This window comes from Harpia harpyja, chromosome 2, assembly GCF_026419915.1.
Source record: "Harpia harpyja isolate bHarHar1 chromosome 2, bHarHar1 primary haplotype, whole genome shotgun sequence".
In the NCBI taxonomy this organism is placed as follows: domain Eukaryota; kingdom Metazoa; phylum Chordata; class Aves; order Accipitriformes; family Accipitridae; genus Harpia; species Harpia harpyja.
In genome coordinates, this window is record NC_068941.1 from 49,176,791 (window position 1) to 49,196,638 (window position 19,848).

The window sequence follows — 19,848 nt, forward strand, 5'->3', positions numbered from 1 at the left end:
GGTTTCTGGGTGAGATTATGTCAGGTAATGAGCAGCTATTTGCTTGGGTCTTGGTTCAGCTAAGAAATTTTGGTGCCTGCCCCTTGGAGCAGAGAGCAAGGGTCCAGCGCAGGGACACAGTTAGATGATCAAAAAACACCCTCTGGCCAGCAGAAACATGGAGGGCAGGGCTGTGTCTTTAACCCCACCTATTTCCACTTGCCTTGCTTAGGGATGGACAAAATTGCTCCATTTTTAATGATCTGTGAGCCAAAATACTCCATGGAGAGGCAAGGTAACTCCATGCATCCTTTGAATTCTACTCCATTTCTTAAATTTCTTTTAAATGCAGAAATTGTGGTTTCTCCTTAAAAGAAAAAAAGAAAAGAAAAAAGGTATTCTAGCCCCTTCAGGTTTTAAAAGGTATCGAGTCTCTATCTTCCATTTCCTCGGTGTGTGACTAAGCTGAGTAACAATTAACTCAACCATGTGCAGTTGTTTTTTATTCAGAGTAAATATAATTGCAGATGATAAGGAACTTGATCCAGCAATTACCAGAAGGTATTGTGAGAAGACATCCTTTGGATGAGGCACCTCGGGGAATTTCTGCAGAGAAATGTATACTTTCTGGGTCCTAGATGGGCTCAGGGTTTAGCTGTGATTATTCAGAGTCAAATTGAAGGTACACAGGAAACTTTAGAATCAGAAAGCACAGAGTTATGGAATTTAAGTAACATGAACACAAACTGAAAGCAGAATTAAATATCTGAGTCCCAACCTGTGATTCATAAATCTTGAAGGTTTTATTGTGCTTAATCCGTAGTTGTGGCTTTTAGTTTTTGTCCCCATAGGCAGGTTTCAGCAGTCATAAACAAATCATGAAAAATTTAGTGGTTTTGTAAATTCTTATGTAACCATCCTAGGAATCAGCCCTTTAGTATCTAGGTAGTAAGTGCTGTATGAAATCAAGAGGTTTTCTGACTTCAGGAAGATGAGAAAAATGCTAATTTATCTACAGTATGTGTTCTGGAGCATCTCTTATACAGTGTACTCTGCTACTTCATTGTGGGAAAAGAAAAGTTCAGTAGTTTGTTCTTGTCCTCACTTCCTTGCCAGGACCCTCTGGTAGTCAGGGTAAAATAGCAAGGTCAAGCTATCCCAGGAAAAAGAATAGCTGAAATGTCTGAATACTTTGAACTGTGGTTGAGTTTTGGATTCTCTAACAGGACAGAGAGCCCTGAACAGGAAGTCTAGTTCAAGGCAGGGCTTTGGCACGTAGACACTTCTTTGAAAGGGTGTATGTATCTCGTATCAGTCATTTTTAAGTGAAATAGAGCTGAAACCTGAGGCTTTTTAGGACATAGATTATCTTTAATGGTGTTTATGAATTTGTAACAATGAAGTATCTAGTTTTTGGCAGTAAGGCAGTACTCATGCTGTTTTCTTAAAAAAAACCCACAACATACACACCAAAAGAAACCCAGTTCTTTAAAAAGTAACTCCATTTCAGCTGTGCCCTGTTTTGTCCGAATGTCATCTCGCCATCAAAGATACATTCCTAAATTTGTATACACTGAGCTGATCTTCAGGGAGGAAAATAAATAAAGCTCAGCATACAATTGTGCAATTTTGTATGTGTGTTACTCCCTTCTATTCTTGACAGGCGCATAGTGACTTTCTGAAAGCAGCCTAACCACAATTTGCAAGATAGCCAAAGTAATAAGCATTGCCTGAATAATAAGATGTACAACTTCCACCACAGGGCTCATGAGCTGTTTGGCAGGGTTGTTGGCTCGGGCAAATGGAGACACGCTGCTTCTGGATATCTGTGCTGACTGTACAAACCAGCTCACATCACTCTGCACCATCCTCCCAGCTCTTCTTGGTCTAGTACCAGGATAGTTCTTCAGGACCCCTGGCTCCTTATACGACCCTTTGTGTAACAGCTCACCATCCATCTCATGCCAACACCCACAGGATTTTCCAAAGTCTGTAAAAGCAGGAATGTAGGAATCTGATACATGAGTGTCCAGGCATGAAAATGGCTTTCATGCTTATTCTAAAATTTGCATCCCTTTTTCTCTGTATATTCTAGTAGAGCAGATGCAAGAGGAGAAATCGCAATGGTCCTACCCCAGAAGGTGAGGAAGCAGATCAGATCACTGCATCAGGTTTCTCTGAGAAATGCCTCAGTAGAGGGTCACAGGCAGTAAAAACCACTCCTGTTCTTGCATGAGCCTTTGGGAAACCTCCCGCAGTGTCCTGTGCCTAGATTTGCCATTGCACTGCACAAAGCAGTAAGCAACACCTGAGACCACTTGGGGGGACTCAAGGTCTGTCAGTCTGGACTCTCAGAAAAATAGGAAGGGAACCAAAGTATTTTGAATAGCCGGACCAACGCTATAATTGCCTACAAGTAGCTGTTTCTCTCTTGACTTGTTCCTGAGGCACGGCATTTCTCCTGGGAGCAAACTGCTGACCTTGCCATTCTCAGTTGCTTGAAGAGCTAATTCGCCCCCACACCAGCCAGTGCGTCAGCCAGTCTCTCACCTGGTGCTGGAACTAGTGTGGAAACTTTCCATATTGACAACAGAGCCAGAAAGGGCTCTCTTCATCTTCTTTTTTACCCTCTCATATGATAGACTAATGCAGGATTTCTCTCTAAGACATAAGGATTTATAGCTGTTTACCTTACCCGTTCACTGCTTTAAACTACGGGATGTAGACTCCTGATTAATGCTGCTAACTACTGAACAACAGCCGTGGTGCTCTGTTTGGAGGACTGGAAGTCACCAGTAGGATCTCTTGGAGTAAAATTCCCTTTTAAAAAGTCTATAATTGCCTGTGCAGCAAATAATCCAATAACATTTCCATAACTAAACCTTAGAAGTGAACTTGTAAATGAAATGTACACTTTCATTTTAAAATAAGTGGGAATTTGAGAACCTGGGTAAGAAGATTTTTTTTAAATTTATTTTTGAAGCAATCACCTTAAATGTTTTCATTTCCGCACCTCACAAATGGTTACAACTTTTTAAAAAATAAATTAGCTTTACTGTTTTTCTGATCAGCTTTGCAATTCTACATGAAACCCGCATTTTCAAAACACTATTTCTGGTAGTTGGAAAATTGAGACAGTAGGAAATGATGTCAGTAGATGAAGGTGATAGCTGTTTTTCTTAGGACTTTCTACAGTCACAGTTGCAATGGCCTGGAGTAAGGTGAGAGGCCATTGCTCTTCTGCAGTTGCACCATCTGATTAAGAGTGTATGCATGACACTAGGTAGTGTTGATGACACTAAACAGGCCCTTTTCAACGTCCCCGTTTCTGGTAAACCCAAATATGCACCTGCATATCAAGATTATTATATGCCAGTTGTAAAAACACTTCTGACTGCATCCACAATGTACAGGAGAGGTATCAGAAAAAGTACTGATATTTGTTAGAAATATGTATAGGTGCACATTAATACAGTTTTAGGACAGGTCTGATAAAACAGACTGATTTTCTTCTTAACTGAAACAGCTGAATGGAACTGGTTGTACTGTCTTTGGAGTCACCAACCTGCTGTTTTTAAAGGAAATGGTGCTGGAATCAGTGTCCAGGGAGAGGCTGACTTGTGAGGAGGCCAAATCGTTGCAAACCATTTTGGGACTGGTAGGGAAAGGCTCCCCTTGATAGCCCGGAGAGGGGTACCTGAAAGGTCACGTTTAAGAAAAGAAATGTTTGAAAGTTGTTCTGCATATGGCAGTAACACTGAAATCTGCAAACTGCAGATCGTCAGTATATTTTCATGTGGAGAACACTGAGACATTAAATTGAAGCTGTTAATTGCAGTTGTTATGAATTACCGTGGGTGTAGAAGGGATTACAGGAAGGAATAAGATTGATTTGCAGTGTGAAAGCGTGTGTCCAGAGTGTCCTTTGGTGTTATGCTTCCTCTTAAGCTGAAGAGCAAGAGACTAATTCTTCAAACAAGCATGGTGTGAATAACTTCACAGTTCCAGTGAAAGGGTTTGGTCGTATGCGTCATCCCCTACGTTTGGGGAATTATTGGGCATGATTATAAACTCAGGGAGAAAAACTTGTGGGTGTGTGTGAGAGACACCAAAAAGCCTTGTCCTGAGATTTGTTTTCAGTCCTTTATCATATTAGCTCAGAATTAGAAGGCTTTGAATTTGCCCCAAATGATTAAGATGTAACTGATTTCAGGGACCTTGTTTGATCCTTCGGCTTCTGTGCAGAGGAACGCGAGTACAAATACACTTGCCAAAGCACTTAGTTTAAAAAGAAAACCAAATAACGCTGTCGGAAGGGGTTTTTTACCCAGCTAAAAGGCCGTGTTCTTTCGTTAGTCTCGCTGCACTCCTCGAGCAGCACAGGCTATTTGCAGATGAAAAAAAGGAAAATACCAAAAAAAAAAAAAGTATTTCCTTTCATCGGCTTTTATTTGCACCTTTTCAGCCTCACTGCACGTTTCCCGCTCGTGTTTCAGGAGCAGCCCGCTCTCACGTCTCCGTGCCGCCACCGCGTCCCTCTTTACCCTCTCAAATAAATAACCCTGGGGAACCTTTCCGTGCCTCCCACCCTTTCTCCCTTGTTAGGACTCTTCCTAATACTCTTCCTCACCCCCCCCCCCCCTTTTTTTTCCTTCTTCGGGTGGGGGAGACGGCTGGGCTGGAGCTGAAGGCGAAGGCAAATCTCCCGCCGATGGCGCGGGCAAGGGGAGCCCCCCCCCGTGCCCCCCCGCGCTCTGGCTTTCCTCTCCCTGAAGCACTGTGTACACAAAGGACTCGCTTCTGCCTTTCAATTAGGTAACCGAGATTTATTTACTTTTGCTCTTTCTCCCGTCCCTACACGTATTTAGTGTTTGTAGCTCCTGCCAGCTTTGGGATTTGGGTTTTTTTTTCCCCTCTCCCCGAAGAATTTATTTATTTGTATTTCTCCGGAGGCAGTTTTAAATCAAATGTCCGTGCCGGGGAGGACTCCGTCCAGCCTGACTCCTAAAATCAGCGGACGGCTCTCCGCCGCTCCGGCCGCAGCGTGCGGGTGGCGGAGCGGCTTTTAATGAGCTGTCGGGGCAGATGAGGGCTCCGGCCCAGCGCCTGACCCCCGCCTCGGCAGGGCCGGGGGCTCCCCGCCGCTCAGGGGGGTGCCCGAGGAGCCCCAGCCGGGTGGGCGGCCACGCCGAGCCCGGCCGCAGTACATCCCCTCAGGAAAAAAAACAAAAACAAAACCAAAAAAACCCCCAAACCAAAACACCAAACCAACAACAAAACCCAAACCAACCAAAAACCAAAGTAACAACAAAAAAACCCCAACCAAAACCAAATACTAAACCCACCAGGGTATCGTTGGAGAAGGAGGATTTCCCCCTGTTTAAGGGGCTGAGGCGGGCTCGGGTGACCCGAGGCGGTGGGGACAGTGCTTGGCACCGGCGGGTCCTCCGGGGCTTTCCCGGAGAGCCTTATATGGCGGGGGGGGGGATTGGGGGGGAATAAGGGGGTCCGCCCCGGGCACGGCTGCGAGGCGCCGAGCCCAAGCCGTGGGGGAGCGTGTGGGAGTGGGAGCTGCTGCGTGTTACACGCGGTTGTGTGTCATTCTAGGTGGCAGAGGGAGCGGCTACCGGAGGGGACGGGGGATCTCTGAGGAGAGCCCATCCCGCCAGAAGGGAGAGTAATGGCATCCCCCCGGCCACGGAAGGTAAAACTGATTTGGCCTCTATAGGTTGGGGGGGCTTTTTTTGTTGGTGTTGGTGTGAGGTTTGTGTTTTGGTTTGCGTTTTTTGTGTGGTTCGTTTTGGGATTTTTTTAGGGTTTGGCGGGGGGGGGCGGGCGGGCGGTATTTTGTTTTGTTTTATTTTTCTTCTCTCTCTTTTTCCCTCCTCTCGGCGTTTCCCGAGTGGCACGGGCCTGCCGGGGGCGAGGCGGCTTTGGCACCCCGGGGTAGTGAGTGTTGGGGGTGCCCCCGGCAGCTCTCTCTTCTGTCCCGTGCCGTCCCGTCCCCCGTCCGTCCCCCCCGGGAGGCGGACACGGCCGGCTCCGCGCCGGCGGGGGAAAGAGCGCGGAGGCGTGAAGCGCCCCGTCCGGCAGACGCTGCCTGCTCCACCCGGCGGCCCCTCCGCCTCCCGCTTCGGCCCAGCCCCGGCGGGAGGGAGGGCTGCCCGGCCAGGCCCTTGCTTTGCCGCCCGTCGCTCTGCCGGTACCGGTACCCCTGGGCCGCGGCGATGCCACGGGAGGAGGCGCATCTCTTCCGCCGAGGCTCCTTGCCTTTCTTCCGTGGAGAAATGGAGGGGCTGGGGGGAGGCGGGAGCAAAGCCGAGGGTTTGCCTATTTTGCATTAAAACGGGGAAAAAAAAGAAGAAAAATGGTCTGGAGCGGCCACCTGCTCTTTCCCGCGGCTCCCCCGCGCCCTGCCCGGAGCAGAGCCCGGCCCCGGGAGCCCCGCGGCCCCGAGCGGGGCATGCGGGACCTTTTCTTGTCCGTGAAGGGTAAAACGGGAGCGGCCGGTCATAAGATCAGGAAAGGAGGCATTAGAGGAAACCGGCGCCTGGGCACCGCACCGCGTAAAAAGCGTGCTCTCCAAAGACTCTTTCGGTGGAGCCGCAGTAGAGGTTTTATTGGTAATTGAGAAGCGGCTCGCACCCGCAGGTTGGGCATTAATGACCGCTTCCACTCGGGCAGGCATCACACTGCCTGGCTTGTGGGCGAGACCCACCGGGCAAAGGGCGCTGAGCGGTAATAACGAGTATTTACTGAAGGAGTTAGTGCCAAATGAATGCCGGGATTGAGGCTTCGATTTGCCGGAGAAACTTCTTAGTAAGTCTGAAAGCAGGCCAGTAACTTTTACAGAGGAAAGAAAATATTTGAAGTCAGTAACTTCTCTAGTAGCTGAAAATTAACTTCTGACAACAAACGGGATTTTCCCTCCTCGCTGAATCAAAGAAACTTCTATACTTAAATTTCACCCTGAAAGATCTACTATTTGAAAAATAACAGCCCCCCGCAGGGCAATTTCTCAGCTTTAGAAGAACCTTCTAACCCAAACCAAACGGAGGTGTCGCCTGTGGCAGACGCGTACGCTCAGCGCCGTTGAGAGCAGAGCATCCCCAGTATTTTTGCTAGGATTTTCGCGTATGCAGGGAGCACAGAAATGTTATTCTCCCCCCCAGCTCCTGAAGCTCTTCCTACAAGATTTTCTTTTTGATCTGCTTGTTGTCAGACGAAATAATTAGTAAAAGGAATTACCCGCTCTGGCGCTGTGCCTTCAGGTAGCAGAGGCATTACAGCTATAAACTGACCGTCTCCGGCTCATCTTCCTCCTCCATCAGCACCGGACGTTTCAGGGTTTTTAAAAATTTGACTTTAGGTCGGTGTTAGTCAGTTGTGAAGGGGTGGGTTATGTGGCCATCTCGGCCCATTTAAAATTAAGAGACCGGGTCCAGTGACTTGGCCAGAGGCTGAGAGGAGGCAGCGCTGCCGGCAGCCCCCCCGCCCTGCCTTCCCACCGCCTCCCGGCCCGCCCCAATGGCAGCGCTGGGATTCACTGGGGAGCACTGCTGGGAAAATCAGATGGGGCGTCAATAAGCGCGGCTTCCACAGTCTTTGGGAAAGTTTCCTTCTTCTGTCATGGAAAATCTACCAGGCGAATTTCCCCAGTGGGCCCTTATATATTAATTAATGCTCCCATAATGTTAATTTTACTTAAAAAAAAAAAAGAGAAGAAAGTGAAGGCACTTGTGACTAACGGACCTTTGAATTTTTACCTTTTCTCGGACGTGGTTCTAAACTCTTAATTTTATCCGTGCAAACGAAAGCAGTAAAGATTGAAGTCCGGATTCATAGAGATACGTAAATGAACACGTAGCTGTAGTGTGGGTGTGTGCGCATATATATAAGCAGTTTTGTCACTTGTTCGGAGCGCTTTCCTTGAAAAAGAAAAGAGGCTGAAGAAACGGTTATACCTTCATCAGATTAAAATCCGTCTGTGTTTTTAAATGTTCAGATCCTTTCGTCAGGATTATGGCTTTATCCCAAATGATGAAATAGAGGGATTTTGCCTGTCGCAGGAAAAAAACCCAAACAAACCAACCCCCAAACCATTTTCTCCACCTTCCCACCTCCAAAACAACAAAACCCCAGAGCATCCGAGCATATTTGTTTTTTATTTTGCTTTCGTTATTCAACGCTGAGACTTAACAAACGATTACAGGTCGGAAAACACATTTGAAAACAGTAGGGTCACGTTACGACAAAGGTCTGGCCAGCATTAATCTAGTGTTTGGAAAACAGTTGATGGTTGCGAGGGGTTGTTGTTGCTTCCCCCCCCGTTTCTTTAAAAATAAATCCCTTCAAAAAGAAATCACAAACCCTTTCTCTAGGTAGAGTCCCCTCTCCCTTTCCACTTGCAACCAGTACGAGGGAGTAAATTGAAAGATCATTTAATTATTTTCATTCTAATCGCTTTAATCCCCCTTATACTAGGAGCAAATGATGATAATGGGATCCACATGGAAAAGACCCCTGGGCGGGGGGGGGTTAGGGCAGGGGGATCCTCCGGGCCCTGTGCCCTGGCAGGTGGAGCCCGGTGGGGCGGAGCTGGGCTGGGGGCTTTAATATAAAAAAAAGCACTGGGGTAAGGCCCCCTAATCTGTGGGTATCTTATTTTTTCTTTTATTTTTGCTCCAAGCGACGCGGCTGTAATGTGACCCGGTTGTCACCCTGTGGTGACAGGGGACCTGCCCGAAACAGGGGAGGAAAAAAACCAAAACGCCGCTCTCTTCCCCCGCCCCCCGCCAGCCCCCGCCTCCTCGGAGCCTGAGCAAGGACAAGGTGATTAATTTTCTCGGGTCGCCCTCGCAATCCCCGAGGGTCGCTTCGCTCTGCCGCGATCCGCGGCCGGCGACCGCGCAAATCCCTCCGGCTGCGGGGGCTCCGCTGGAGCCCAGGCAGCAGCAGCAGCAGCAGGAGGAGGAGGAGGAGGAGGAGGAAGGGCAGCTCAGCTCAGCTCATCGGCGGGATTAGCTATAAGCACCGCGGAACAATAGTCCCGTCGGCGGCTGCAGGAATAGAGCCAACCGCGAGATCAGCAGGCGCTCGGTTTTCTTTGGGTGGTTGCAGATCTGTACAAATACGGGACCTGCCGGGTTTTATAAACATCTTTCGGGACGCAATCAATCAATCATACTGGCAAGCAAGCAAACCAGGAGCCTAGGATATATACAAGGCATAAATATATACATATAAACCCTGTCAACTCTGTAGTATTTACACTTCTTTTTCCTTTTTCCCCCTTCTTTCCCCCCGTCTTTTCCCCCCGTCTTTTCCCCCCGTCTTTTCCCCCCGTCTTTCTTCCCCCCGTCTTTCTTCCCCCCGTCTTTCTTCCCCCCGTCTTTCTTCCCCCCGTCTTTCTTCCCCCCGTCTTTCTTCCCCCCGTCTTTCTTCCCCCCGTCTTTCTCCCCCCGTCTTTCTCCCCCCTTCTTTCTTCCCCCCTTCTTTCTCCCCCCTTCTTTCTTCCCCCCTTCTTTCTTCCCCCTTCTTTCTCCCCCCCTTCTTTCTCCCCCCCTTCTTTCTCCCCCCTTCTTTCTCCCCCCTTCTTTCTCCCCCCTTCTTTCTCCCCCCCTTCTTTCTCCCCCCCTTCTTTCTCCCCCCCTTCTTTCTCCCCCCCTTCTTTCTCCCCCCCTTCTTTCTCCCCCCCTTCTTTCTCCCCCCCTTCTTTCTCCCCCCCTTCTTTCTCCCCCCCTTCTTTCTCCCCCCTTCTTTCTCCCCCCTTCTTCTTTCTTCCCCCCCTCTTCTTTCTTCCCCCCCTCTTCTTTCTTCCCCCTTCTTTCTTCCCCCCTTCTTCTTTCTTCCCCCCTTCTTTCTTCCCCCCTTCTTCTTTCTTCCCCCCTTCTTCTTTCTTCCCCCCTTCTTCTTTCTTCCCCCCTTCTTCTTTCTTCCCCCCTTCTTCCTTTCCCCCCCCTTTCCCCCCCTTCCCTCCCCCCTTTTCCCCCATAAGCCTTTCTAAAAGAAACTGTATCTAGAAAGGTCCCAACAAATTCAGGATAATCACAGTGAAAAAGTAGGAGGTATTGTTAGGAAGTTGAGTTACATTGTATGTTTTAATACCAGCAAGGGAAATGTTAGAAAAGAGAATGAAAAAAGTGTCTAAGCAAGTTGAAGACTTAAAAAAAATTCCCATTATGCTCACAGCCAGGGACACAATTTCAAGAATACATGGCTGAAAAACATGAAACTTGGTCATTTTAAAATACAATGCAATATACCTGGAAAATACATGAGTTTACCAGATTTTCTAGTCAGCAAAGTATTCTTTATGTTGCAGTCATTTCTAGTCTTACTTTAATTTGAAACATATTTGTATCCAGGGATAGGTCCTTGCCAATGCACTGTATTTTTTTTTTTTTTTAATTATCTATTGATAATAAGAGCTCTGCACAGCATGGAGTTTGTGCCCTCTCTTTCTGACACTGAGTCTTCTGCTTGCAGAAGGATGTGTGTGACCAAGGAATCCATGGCAACAAGAGCCCAACAGACCTGTAGCATCCCAGTAATGCAGAGAGGATAGTTACATACCAAGGTAGGAGAAAATCAAGTTTCAGGACGTAAAAGAGAAGGGCAGATTCTGAGCTGGTGTAAATTAGGAGTTTCACTGAAACGGAGAAGTGGCTGGTGCCGCAGAAATGGTGGGTTGTTGTTCTTACATTGCCATGATGCGAAACTGTGGCCCCTTCTTCTGGATAGCGAGCATCAAGGAAAGCCCTGGACTGCCTTGGCTTGGTGGGGGAATGATGCTCAGAGAGCAGAAGCTGTGCTTTGGCAGAGAGTATCAAGGGGAGCTTTTCCCACCTGGTGAAACCTGCCAAAGAAGCTTGTAAAATTGGGGACCAGAATGTTGGTTTTGCTCAGGAGAGACCTTGCGACTGCATTGCCTCTATGGAGCCATTGTCAAGCATATTTTTTCTTCTGTTGCCATTACTGCATTTGTTGTGCAAGTTTTCCTATCAAGAACAAATTTGATATTAAACTCACTTTCACTCCATGGTTGTCATCTGTTAAAATAAATCATATAAGGAGCCTGAGCCAAATACTACTTATGTCAGGAGAGGGGTTTTTGGTGCTGCCCTTCCAAGCTGGCTGGGTCTTACAGACATAAATAGTATGGAAAGTCAGTTTCATTGGGTTCTCAGAAACTTGTTTAAAGATGTGTATCATCAGCAGAACAGGGATTGGGTTATTCATCTGCTTACATCTAAGACACCCCCCCCCACCCACCAAGGACTTGTGTTTAAAATGGATTGGATCACTCGCTTGCTTAAAGGACATTTTCATTTTTGTATAGCAATTTATACTTGTCACCATGTAAGCGAGAGCTTCATCAGTCAAAGCTTTATTCTTGTGAACCTGATGTATCGTTTTCCATAGTAATGTATTATGGACTCCTTTCACAGAAACTTGTCTTGATCTGTAGTAGACAAGATGGACACAATGAGGGATACAAGTATTAATTGACAATTTCCAGTTAAAATAGTGCATGAAATAAATAACAATAATTAAAATAGTAGGTGAAGATTCTCTAAATATTTAATAACTTTGACGAAAGTGATATTTTTGTAAGCACAGTAACACCAATTCCACGTTCTAACCCTCTGGGGTGGTAATTGTAAGGCAACTCTCTTCTGCTCTCAGATACCAGTGGATCAGTTTGGGCTTACATGAAGTTCACAATCTTTATTCACAAAAATTCTTGGCAACCACAGGAACGGTATTTTAATGTTATGGAAAAACTGTGAAAGTTCACACATTTTTTTTACCCTCAAAGATTCACAGTCTTTCTCCCCACCCCTCCTAAGAATGGTATAAACAAGCTTTTTTGGAAATGAAGAAAGTGAAAAAGGAGAAAAGGGGGAGAGAAGTATACAATACACATACCTGACAGTATAAAACCCCACCTAACCAACCAACCTGGCTTTCCTCAGCCTTTGAACATACCTTCTAAACTTTGTGATATGGCAAGTGACAAACCTCTTTCTGGGAGATTTTACTTCTAAAGACAATGTTACTGATTCACCAAAGACTGTTTGTAAGAAGTGCCAGCCAGAGCAGACAGATTACTATTCATCAGCCAATGAACACACAAATTCTCCTTTGCTAGATTATGTGGTACACCTGTACCATGAGAACTGGCTACAAAGAGATGGAAACCAAAAGGGCACTTAAATCACCGCTTGAGAAAATCAGATTATAGTTTACTAAAACTGAGACACCTTTTCTTTTAGACCAATATTCTGCTATGCCTGTACAGGAGGGACTCCGATATTTATTTTACAGATCTATGCATCAACGGGCATTGAATTTTACTATTTTTCTTTTCTCTGAGGTTAAATGCTTTTTGACTAAAGCATTACTTGTATTAAGTATTACTTGCACTGCTTGTAGTGCAAGTAGCTACTTGCAGCCTCCAGAGAGTCAACCTGCTTTTGTTTCTTTTCTTTATTGGGAATAGGTTATCCAAAACAATTTGAGAATACTGCTATGTCACAATTGGCAACATAGTGACATTTATCAGCTTAAACAGTGTGCTGAGACCATGGGTCGTCAGAAGGTGAGGCATTAAAGATACTTCTAAGCTTTTGCTTCTTCCAAACAATAATGACATCCTGACTCTACTCCCATGAGTTACCATTTGCTTTTGACAGTGGTGGGGCCAGAATTTTACTAGGGTGTATCTTGTTAGGTGTGCTGTAAGGGTAACGCAGATTAAGCCTCTTCAAGCGTTATCTCATATTCTATGTAAAATTCTGCTTAGTTCAGGTATGTAGTGAACAACTTCTAAAATAGACTAAGGATTGTTAATCAGCATTCATGGAATTAATCTGAGGACAATTTTTGAATTATGAGATTGAAGTTATTGACATAAAGCTGTATGATTGGCAACATGGGCTTCCTTTTCTCTTTCTTTGGTATAATAGAACAACTGTCTGTTCTTAAAAAGTATCAACACTCAACTGAGAGTACATCTTAACTACTAATTTCTTTTGTTTCTGTTATTTAACTGGTGTTAAGAAAAATTAGAGAGAACACTTCATATTTTAAAAATAACACGATGACACACAGTCCATTTACGAATTTGGGGGGAAGAGAAGAGTGGGCTGCAAAGGCAGACTCTGCTCAGCCTCACTGCGGACAGCTGTGGAGAGGAGCACGCTTGGACAGGGCAGGCAGGCTGTTATGTTACCGCAGGAAAGAGGGAGGATGAGGTATGCATACATCTGGGACCGTGTAGCCTCTTACAGAAATCACTAATCTCACCTCTTCAAAACTTCTGTCTCCATCTGCATTAAAACCAACAAAATTTTAATGAAAACTTTAGTGAAAAGTCTTATCAAAGAAAATGTCTTCCTTTGGCTTTCCTCCCCTTTTACTAATCTGTGTCTTTAGACCCAGACCATAAATCTTGATCTATGTTTAACAATTTAACTTAATATTACTAAATATTACCCATTTAAAAGAATTCTCAATACATTTCAAGGTCTTTATGATTTTAAATAAAACCTGCTTTATATAGGAAGCCAGCACAATGTCTATCTATGTACTATCTAAATCTTCAAATTAGGCCTTTAAGTGCTGTGATTTTCAGTATATGTTATGCAGCACAATGTATATTGTGAAGACTTAATACCAAGAAAAGGAAATAATATATTAATACATTTTATTTTTAAAAAGCTGAAAAAAAGTTTTAACAAAAGCTGATTACTAATCATGTGACTTCTGTATTTTATTACATATCTAAACCTTATATATAGGGAAAAATGATTCAAGCATTTTTTATCATATTTTTACTATGATAGATGAACATTGTGTGTCTACTGTAACTTTTGCTGTTATGCCAGGGAGAAAAAAAACCCCAACAAAACTAGCTTTTGCTAGTACAAATCAGAAATGGTACTGTCAGACTTTAGACAGCATGGAACAGTAACAAATACATTTATTGATATAAATTCCTAAGAGGAATATAGAAATAAGAAGTTACATTTAATGTGAAAAAATACAGGATCTTGATTGTGCCTAAGAAACACACCGAGGTGCACTTCTCTAGCACTTCTAAAGTAGTTCTGTAATTTCCTTGCTTATTTTGTCATGCAGGTGATTAATGCCGCAGAAGGCAACTAAGCTTAAGAAGTTCTCCAGTTATAAAAGTGTATTTCAGTACAGTTGCATTACATGTAATTACGACAATTAGTCTGAATTCTGGACGTGAAGACAGGGAAACAGCAGTTGTGAAAATACTTTTTTTAACACGTAAGAAATAGCGAAGATAAAAGTCACGCAAAGAATACCTGCGGCATCATGCCCCATAGAATATGTTCTGCCTGGTGTAGCAGAGCTGAACTAAGTCTTTTTCACCATCTACATCTCTGTGAAGCCTCACGGGATTTTTGGCCTGCCGAGTTAGTGGATAGAACTGATGTTTAAAGGGGTCCACAGGAGTGAACGGAAGGTCAGTTTGTTGATACAGGGTTACGTGACTGCAGAAAGACTTGCGCAGCACAGGCAGACATATGTTTTCTTGGAAGGGGAAGGCTGCTTCTGAAATTAAAGTCTCCTTTTCAGTTTTTGTGTATTTCATGTGTAAGGAGAACACAATGCTCCAGCTGTACCCCAACAGAATAAATTTCCACAAGGAAAGCAAAAAAGACAAATCTTAAATAATTTTCAGTATCTACCTTACAGTTCAAAAGAACGGCTCGTTTTCTTATGTTATGGTTACATATGAAAAGTATTGCGAACTTGTTAGGTTTTGGCTGTTAGCATACGTGTGCACACAGATGTGTCTGCCTCGAGTCCAAGCGAGCATTCCTTGCCACTCGGCAGCCTATTCGCGTGCGTAGGGCTCAGATCCTCCTAACGGAATACAGCCAAAAATGAGACAGGTTGCATAGATGGTCTTTCTCCAGAAAAACTTACCTGAACAAGCTTTGATTTTTTTTTTTTTTTTCCTTCTAAAGAATTTCTTGTCTGCATGGATTATAGGATTTTCCATAAGGTTAATAATAAAGGCTATGCCTGCTCTGAAAACTTAAGTTTATACTGGTGTCCACTGTCAAAATCAGACTATTGAAATAACGAATGAGGTTCACTTCCTCAGAATGTGTAAATGTCCCAACTTGGAGTTAAACTTTCAACAGCTGAAAGACAATACCATTGACATGTACCTGGCACTAGTTACTCAGGTTTATTTTTTCCTGGAAAGCTGTTTTGGGCGACAGAGTGGCGTCCGGGTTTCCCAGGTTGTTGTGCTGACAAACTGCAGTGGTGGTAAAGGCAGGGAGTCTGACAAAATCTCATTAATCATTTTAAATTAAATCCAACATTCCTCTCCAACACTGCCAAGAAGAAAGCTAACTTTTACAAATGAATATGCTCTCTGAAAAGAACTGGTATCCTGACCATGTTGCTTTCACATAAATATGCTTGATTTCTGTCATGTACACATACTCAATAAGTAGTAATTTTAACCTTAAAAAATGATTTTTGATTTGTTGGATTGCTAGAAATCTGAAAAGTGCTTTCTGCTTGTTTTCTGTATTAGGTGCTATGAGTAGACCCTCTTCATTCTTTCAATGAATTGTAGTTTTTTGCCTTTTTAAACATAAAGCAAATACAGAAAGTTCCTTTTTCATGCAAGTAAATTTCACATAGGGAATGGAAGTATTCTGCATAACTATTTTCTAATCCATCTCTTCTCTAAGCTTGTTTGTATGAATAAGAAAGGAAAACTGCAAATCTACCAACATCGTCAGCAAAAGCACTATAGTGATGAAGGAACAATGTGATCTCTTTAAAGCTTTTTACATACACATTCATTTCTGTAACTAATCCTAGCTATCTGGTTATGATTTAATTACATCATATGGTCAGTATTAACTTTTAACATCTGACAAATAATATTAGAAGATCACATAAAATTTTATCTTACTAAAATCACTGTTATATGTAGATTATAAAAGTTTGTATATTATTTCTCTTTAAGGCAAAATGAAACCATAATACGCCTATGGGAGACACAGGAAATCCTTTAAGTCTGTCCTTTGTCTGTTTTAATAGCGCTTTGGAGATTAGAGTGGTGGATTTTACAATGGCAGAGAACAAGTCATCAGCCTTAATGTTTATTAGTTTTGATACTATATGAAATATGTGAAAAGAAAAAAATCTCAATCCAATATAAGGCAAGTAAATCTGACTTTTCTAAATACTTCATATTGTTATTTTGACATTTTAACGTGATCAAGTATGTATACCTTGATTTTGCTTAAGTGCTTAAAATAATTTAATACTTGCTTTCTAAAAACAGAACTATAAAAAATATCAGATTGCACAATGACAACCTTACAGAGAACAAAACTATCACCCCTTCAAAAAAGAGCTATTCCTGTTAATAAATTTGTTTATGTAAAGAACATTAATAAACTGCAGTATACTGAAGAGGAAATAGCAACATTTATTTGCTCAGCTAGACAGTTTATTTTCTTAAACCTGTATTTTGAAACTGTTTATAATTTTTCTTTTTCCAGTGTGGGGGGTCGGAGGGAAAGGTTGAGGAGAACAAATTGAATTTTTTTTCCTGAATGTGAATTTCTTGCCCACTTCAAAATTGACAAACCTGTCTCTAACTTAAAATTGTTTGGGCTTTTGTATGTTGAAGCAGCTTTGATTTATTTTAAAAAGCCAAAGCTATATAAATCTGTTGTTTAGAGTATGAATGGAAAGTGTTCAAGACAGAAATAGAGTTTTGAGAAAATGTAGAATATCAGACACTGTCTATAACTAAACCACATGAATATGTAATATATGCCGTATTCTTTGAATAAATGCAATGAGAGCCTCAGAAACGAATGCAGGCAAAAATGAGCTGTGTTATGTGACACTTTACATAGACACAGGTACACTCATTTCCCCTACATGAACAAAAACCAGTTGTCCTTCTGTCACATTTGTGTACACTAAAGTTAGCAAAATTTCAGAAATGGCTATTCAGAACACAACTTCGGTGTCATTCAGGACCAGAATAACTAGTGCTTGCAGGGGGGTGGGCTGCGGGCTCACTTCTTCCTTCAGTGCTGCATACAGTTAGTGTGAAGGCAACATCGCATGGCCAAAGTTCAAAGGACATGCAGTGGTGGAATCACAATAGTGTGGGAATCACTTTGCAATTATGTGTATGATTATGCTCATGTGATTGGGCTTGGGATCCTCTAAGTCTTCTGAAGTGCTTGATCAAGTAGCTATTTCCACATCACATCATTTAGTGACACCTAGATGAATGAATTATCTATCACTATTTTCTTTTAAAATGTATGTGGAGACACCAACAGTGCATTGAAGAAGACACTGCCCAAAACTTAGTTTTTACAGGGCTTTTGGAGGATGACAAAGAGAATTCAAGCTTTATCTTTCTCACTTTCTAAGAAAGAGTATTGTTACACCTGCTTAAGATTTTTTTTCTTTTAAGACTGAAAATTGCCTAACTTCATGAAAAGTCTAGAGTCTTAAAATACAAAAAAAATTACCTCTCCGCCACTCTGGAGCAGGACTCAAACTTCAAAAGAAAAAAGGACAGAAGAAATGTCTATTGTCATTTTTTGCTTCTTGGTTACCTCTAAGGGAATTCACACTTGGCATGTTGTGTTTGCTGTTTTCTGTTCCACTCCGAGTTAGTAACGTAACATACAGCAGGAGTTGGGCGCTAACCATCTAACACTGTTCAAAATCCTATTGTGAAGATCAAATACTGTTATCTGTATGTGATTAGGGTTTTTTTTTCCTTCTCCCCTGGACTTGTGTCTTATGGAAATTTTAACCTTATCATCCTGTTTCTAATTTATCTTCTTGGCTGTTACACTGGCCTTGAAGCTTTCTAAACCTTGTTAATAGATGTACTCATCTATTCCAGAAAAAACACATTTTTGTCTGCCTGGAGGCTTTGTTTTCTATCTGTTTGAGGATGGGAACTGACAGTACCTGGAAATTAAGAGAAATGCAGATGAACAATTCGTACTTTTCTATCAGTGCAGAATCAAAACCGGTATCACTGATGTCAACATCTATACCGTTCAGAAGAGAATTAGGCCTCGTTCTGCACTTCTGCTTTGAGAAGAAAACACTTCCTGATTAGTTGTAGTTTCAAAATTCACTGATTTCTTCTTTTTAAGTGTATAACTTCTGAGGAGTTTTCTGCAGTCTTCACATAAGATCACTTTAAGGAGCACAGACACTCATCTTTTATTGTTGGTTACAGATTGTGTTAAAATCTTCAAAGTTTTCCAATTTGTTGTCATTTTTTTTTTTTTTTACAGGACCAGATACCTGTGCCTTAAACAAAGCTCCCCAACGTACTGTACAGTCTTTATTTGTGTTTGAGATTAATTGACCACTGCAGAATGCATCCTTGGGCTTTCTGAAATATACGAAATGACACAGGGTGAAGTGATGAGAAGTTATCCTGAGAGAGGGGAGTGATATTGTAAAACCTGTCTGGAAGATAGCTGCAATACTGCTGGCTCCTGGCTTTGGCTGTGTATGCTACACAAATACAAACTGCATTTACACTTGATTAAAGGTAATGTAATAAAAAAAAAAATACAACTTTTTCTGGGTGTATTTTTGCATGTGGACCAGCGCTATAAACAAAATGTACTAAACACTTGAAACAGCAGCAGTAGCTACATTTCTTTCTCCCTGTCATTTATGTAGCCCTTATGTGGACTGTCATTGTCATCGCTCTTCTCAAATCTAAGACAAATGTAACACCCCCTATGTACCAAATGGAAAGCAGCAGTGTGAGCAAAGTGCGTGCCGATGAGAAGTATGACCTGCGTTCAATTCCTGGCTCTGCCACAGGCTTCCTACATAAAAAAACCAGATTAATCTGTAAAACAGAACTAAGAATATTTTCCAACCTCACCTCATGGTGGGGTAGGGAAATAGAATAAACCTACTTGTTACCATGATGAATCCAGATGCTAGTGATAGCTGAATATTATGTAAACAAACATAATCAGGAACAGCTCTGATTTCAACTACGTATTATGTCAACTGAAGAAAAGCACTGTTCTATGAGTTATATGAACAAAAACCAGGCAAATCCTCATTCAATTCCTGCACGTGTACGGTAGCTGCACTGCTAATATTCTACACACTTTAGAAGATGTAAGACACAATCTGACCGAAACCATTTTTGAAGTATTATTTTCAGAAATCTAGAACTATTTAAAATCTAGCTACATGACAGATTTAGAAAGAGTAATTCAATATTTGAGTCTGAAATGGCTCTCCAATCCTGCACAGTCACTACTCTAATCTTGCACAGTCAGTTTTTAACAGCTTTAGCAATGAGTCATCTGGTATGTATTTGCCTAGGCGCTTCCATCATTGACACTTCTAGACTGAGAGAAGCAGCTGAAAGCAGCAACACATTAGCTGCCCCTACCACTTTCCCTGTTGAGATTTTTTCCTTGCCTACCGTGCTGAATAGATGATTGTAGTTGTCCTATGTCCTGAATAGCTAGTGTCTGTAATACAGGTTAGCTCTCTCTATGTAAACTGTACAATTTCCCTAGGCTATCCCTGTATGACAGCAGGGTTTATCTAAAATAGAGGTTGTAATCTTTAAAATTGAGTGAATAGCAGATTGGCAACATGCTAATTCAAGTTAGTCAACTTAGTATTAAATATCAGTTTAGATATTTTACAAGCGTTCTGGCATCTCTGAGAGTAAACGTTGTAGTATTCAGACCAATGTTTCTCTAACTTACGTATCTGAGGTAGTCAGCATTGTAAAAAAATGCAAAAGAAAGAAGTACAACACTA

General features: G+C 42.7%; 1 long non-coding RNA gene across 1 annotated transcript; it reads left to right on the top strand.

Moving 5' to 3' along the window:
* The first annotated feature begins 5,575 nt into the window (after positions 1-5,575).
* On the top strand, positions 5,576-18,665 carry LOC128137972 (uncharacterized). The gene is made up of 3 exons (XR_008233928.1): positions 5,576-5,683; positions 10,468-10,558; positions 18,336-18,665. It is a non-coding gene; the product is annotated as an uncharacterized LOC128137972 (long non-coding RNA).
* Positions 18,666-19,848: the final 1,183 nt, after the last annotated feature.